Consider the following 5,635-nt stretch of genomic DNA (forward strand, 5'->3'; position numbering starts at 1 on the left):
TAGTTTCCTCAAACTTTTTGTGACCTTGGTATTTTTGAAGAGTATAAACTAAGTATTATGGAATATCCTTTAATTACAAAACCAATATATTTTATATGTATTGGTAACCAGTACAACCAATATATTTTAACTAGTGGGTATGTGGAAAATGCAAAGAGAGGCAACAGGGGGTAAGGGCTCCAAAGATGGCCATTACAGTCAGCTCGTTAACCTTGAAGGGGCTTCCATTCTACTTTATATTATATGTAGTCTTGATAGATTAAAGCATGGGATAGAATGTTCATTGATATGTTAGACAATGCAGTGTTATTGGAATATGTTTGAATATGTGAATACAATCAAAGTGTCAGTGATGAATTCTTCAAATAATTCTTCTTCTCCTTCTTTAAAAATACTATTCAAGGGTGGTCTCTAATTGAAACTTTCATACAGTGAGTGGGTGAGTTGAATATATCATAGAAGTTTATAGCTTAGTGGAGCTAGGTGTTATTCAGTGCATTTTGTAGAACAAGAACTTTACATTTACTGAGCTTAAGACATTTGGCTATGGTAGTCAGTGAAAAGCCAAGATTAGCTCCTACATAATCCTGGTTCTTTGCGTGAGTGCTCTTTTCTATTTTGTCCAAGGAATCAAAACGATGCTACTCACTGTTGTTGTCAACTCAAATCCCATTGCGATTTGGTGATCTTTCGGTTTTTAATGTATTTGATTCATCTCATTACTGAACAAAACAAATGAAGTTTTACCAGGAAAATTCTTACTTTAAGGGCTACTATCTAAAATGTGTTGCTAAAATTAAGCACTAATTTGTGCCTAAATGAACAACTGTTTTCATACACTAATTTCTGATGTTTAGAATTTTTTTTTAATGTTTTAGTTATTGTTTTGAAGTAGAAAAAGGAGTCTCCACTACTTGCTTTAAGACCAATGCACTCCAATGGACTAGAAACTCACTACTTTCAATCACAAAACAACTTTTTCTACAGAGTTCTCCCCTCAGCAGGGAGAAGTGATCGAAAAGCAGTCTGGGATAGTGGGAAGAGCAGGGGCTTTAATTAGTCAAACAGAATTTCAAATTCTGTAGTGTCATCATACTAGCAGTGTAGCTTGGGCAAGGTAAGTAATCTTTCTGAGCTTCCTATTCCTAACTTGTGTAATGGTAGAAATGATATCAATGATTTAACTCTCTGGTACTGTAGGTACTTACTCTTCAAGATGCCAGAAAATGTATTTTAAAGTGTCAAAGTGGTGGAAATACTCAATGGTGATTATTTTCAACGGGATAATTGCCCAAGTTCTGTGCTGTGAGTAGGTACTAAGGAGCATCATTATCGGGAGAGGAAGCTGATCCTACCAGCTGGTGCCAAAAATAATTCAAGATGGTCATAAACAGTCCATACAATTATCCTTCAAACTTGCTTTGCCAGGTTTGGGGCTAGGTGTTAGCAACAGTTTTACTCTCCTCAATTCCACTTTTCTAGAGGTTAAGTTGCATTAAACAAACAAACAAGCAAGCAAACAAACAACTTCTTTCACTCTTCAAAGTTGCCCCAGATTTTTATTTTCATCAGGACTCACCAGCATAAAAATGTTTTGGGATGGGGGTCAGTGTAGCAGGATTTGTTCCACTCTTCCCTTGGGAGGCTGTTGCTGTATTTATGTATTCCCTTCTTAATTAAAAATATGACCCATGTCCGTAGCACATTAATGCAACTAGACATGGTAAAGAGATTTCTTGAAATTTAAATAATCTCCTGCTTGTTTTTTCTCATCTCGAAAGCAAATTGATAAAATAAATTTCATAGTCTTTCGTAGGAATATTTCTTCCCTGGTTGAAGTCGGTAATGTCAAGTTAGATGTGAATTACAAAGTCTGAAAATGGGAGCCACAATAGAAACTACAACTCAACCATGTAATGGCAGTATTGCAAATGGGAAGCTGACACAGACTCAGTCACTGCCTGAACGGATGTCTCTACTTTCAATGGAATGGAATCCCATGGAATTGTTCCTCCTTACTCTACTCTTCTTTTCCTGCTTGAACAGAAAAGATACCAAAAGTATTGGCAATTATCTGTATGAATCAGCTACTTTTGAGTTTGACAATTTTCTTGGAAAAATGTTTTAAAAGCCATTTGTCCAGCACATGAAGATCATAAAATTGCTAATTTGGGAGGAACAGGAGAGATCATGGGTCTAATCTCCCAGCTGCGGCAGGCGTAACCTCTACAGTCTCTCTAACAGTTGGCCAACCATGCTCTTCATCATTCAGAATGATAAAATAAGCCATTTTAAGGAAAAAAGTGAATTTCTGTATTTTGGGCTCCATAATCCTCTACTTCATTCAAATCGCTGTCTTCCAGAAACAGGAAATCTAAAAGAAAATGAAAGCAAACTGTGTTAAAAAAAAAATCTATACCTATAAAATTGAAAGAAGACATGGTGTTTCCTTTTATTTTTTATTGCATTACTTTTTTCTTTATTCTAATGGCATACATTTGTGTAAATATATATACACACATATGCCAATAAGGAACACGCATGCACCAACACACGTGTTTAAATGCCTTCTTTCAGGTCACCTCGAATTATTTTTGTAAAGAGCTTTTAAAATGTTAAATCAAAATGTGGTGGTGAGACTCTTGAGCCTGATAATGAGGACAGGACATTTACAAATGGCGGGTCCTGCTAGACGCAATAGTGTCTCAGTCTCCAGGTGGGATTTGAGTGTCCATGCAGGGAACTCTCAATCATGATCTGCACTGAGCTTCCCCCTCCTGGTGTCTCTATTTCAAAAAGAGACCAGCAGGTTAGGGAAAGCTTTCACAGCTGAGAATAGAACCAAATATGATAAAAAGTACAAGAAGATTTTTGGTGGCGTTTTGGAAGCTCTGTGTCTTGGTAGTCTTGTGTATCAGAGCATTTTCTTTTCTGCCTGCTTTTTTATCTGTCCCTTTGACTGCTCAGTCCTCGTCTGATATGGAGCCTTCCAGCCAAAGACTAGGGCTCGCGTGGGGCCACAGTTTCGGCAAGTGCCTTATTTTACACAGGGATGGTGTGTGAGGTGGGGGAATGATGGCGGCGAGCCGGGAGGGAACAGCTGTCTGTCACACAGTGAACAGGGATGGCCACAGACCGAGGCCAAGCTGGAACACATGGCAGGCTTCAGGGACAGAGTCGAGCTGCTGAAAATTGAATTCTTCCTCCTCGCTCCCGACCCTGTCAAATCACAGTGCAGGAATTACTCTTCTAGAGTTAGAGTTCCTAATTTTTGTTTTATTCTACACATTTGCTTTTGATTTTGCTCAGAGAAGGCCTGAAAAGCAAAGATGAATATTTCGGGAGTTTGAGTGGAAAAGTCTCCACTGAAACCTCGTTTCTGCTAACTAATAGGCCTTCAGAGAATTCAGTTATATTTTCCACAACTTGAGTCTTTTCGTGCCTACCTTTGGAATGGATGCTCTTATGCCAACTACTACTAAACATTGAGTCTACCTTATGGTTACAGTTTATTATGTACCGGTGGGTCATAAAAATGAAAGATTTAGGTCACTATATGCTTACTTACTTTTGGAGATGACTTTAAAAAAACAAACACACTGGTTGCAGCAATGAAATGTTTAGTCATTCCTGAGTACTGATGTGGCCAGAGCAGCCTGTTTTCCAGGTTTTAGACCCTGACTACTTTCAAGACTGAAGAAATTCTAGCTATTAATGCTTGCTTAGGGTTATTTCACCTATTTACAGGGAGATTTTATCCATCAGCCACAGTCTATTGACAATCCTTCATATGCCAAGCCCTTTACCAGGTACTTTGGAGGATTATGAAAGAAGCAGAAGATACATGTTAAACGGTAAGCTCTTCTTTTTTTTTAGGATTTTATTTACTTATTTGAGAGAGAGAAAGAGAGAATGAGAGGGGGGAGGGTCAGCGGGAGAAGCAGAATCCCCGCTGAGCAGGGAGCCCGATGCGGGACTCGATCCGGGGACTCCAGGATCATGACCTGAGCCGAAGGCAGCCGCCCAACCAACTGAGCCACCCAGGCGCCCAAACGGTAAGCTCTTCAGGGGTATACAATTTAATGAGAGAACCAGAGAAAACCGAAGCAGATACCTGTAAATATAATAGATGAGACAAAACCCAGCTCCATTCCCTACAATGTACTTGGTGCCCTTAGTAATAGATGTGTTACCCCTCTGTCAAGGGCACTAGTAACGCATACCATTGGGTGTTCAGGAAATAAAAGTATTAGTATTTAGTATTTATTTTGTGTTTTTTCTCTCTTATGCTAAGAGTGGTAAGTGCAGTACCGTAGTTCCATAGTTCCTGAAAAAATAAGCCACATGGCTTTGTCTGAGAAGTAGCAGTGATCTCAGGTATCAGAATTGATGCTTGAATTTGGCAAAGCAGCTAACATATTCTGTTTTGGAACTGAATGGCTGGAACAGCATGTGTGGGATTCTGAGGCTAGCTTTTGTGATGCCATGCGTCCAAACTAGGCTTCTCAATTTAGTTGATGCATTTAAGAAACTTTTGAGTGCTAACTACCTGCCCAATGCTAATCCAGATGGTGGAGATTTAAGAACGAGTAACAACGAGGTCTTTCTCTCAACGACCTCACAGTGAGGGTGTATGTGGAGCGGGGGAGAGGTTTGGGTGGAGAACAAGTAAGGAGAACGTTGCATTAGCGGATGGCAATTGCTGTCATGATTTTTATTTTCTAATTTGGATTTTGTAGTGGGGTACAGGTGATTGGTAGGTCGACTGTTACTAAGATTTCTGGAGGAGGGGGATGGTGAGGGCCAAAACTGTGGCTGGGCATGGGTGTAGAGGATCAGAAAATTAAGGATCAGGGGCGCCTGGGTGGCTCAGTCGGTTAAGCGTCTGCCTTTGGCTTGGGTCCTGATCCCAGGGTCCTGGGATCGAGCCCCACGTCGGGCTCCCTGCTCAGTGGAGAGTCTGCTTCTCCCTCTCCCCCTGCTTGTGCTCTCTCTCTCGATCACTCACTCTCTCTCTCTGTCAAATAAATAAAAAATCTTTAAAAAAAAAAAAGAAAATTAAGGAACAAAATAGAGTTATGCTTACTGATGGAATTCTGATATTCTTAGGGCAGTGAAATCTCAGGCATGACCATAAGGTGGAAGTCTGTCCCAGCCACTGACAGTTACCTCCCCACCTTACCATTGTAGTAACACTGTGGCTGAATTCTGACAGCCTGAAAACTTTCTGCGGCCGTGTGGGCAGGCAGGATATATTAGAGAATTAAAGAGAATTAATGCCCCCATCCGCACTCCCCTAGTCCCATCAATAACTAGTGGGAGTAGGTGCAAAAATACCCCAGGTCCTTCACTCCTCCCGTGGGATAACCCTGTGGCTTGATTCACAGAGTTCTAGAGAGTGACTAATTGATGGAAGCTTTTAGGTGATCCTAGACAGTTGGCAAGGGTAATTGTATTAACGCTTCTGCATTCCCCAATACTCCTCAACCAATCCAATGTTTCTTTCCTCTGCCGCTGGACCCAAACAGGGTAAGGGAGCTCCACAGGTAAATATCCATAGATGAATATTCATGTTCTGAGAACTCTGGCTGAGCAAAGCAGATCTTCAAATTTTTTACACTAAATTGATTGAGTT

The sequence above is a fragment of the Neomonachus schauinslandi genome, chromosome 2 (genome assembly GCF_002201575.2).
Source record: "Neomonachus schauinslandi chromosome 2, ASM220157v2, whole genome shotgun sequence".
Classification (NCBI taxonomy): domain Eukaryota; kingdom Metazoa; phylum Chordata; class Mammalia; order Carnivora; family Phocidae; genus Neomonachus; species Neomonachus schauinslandi.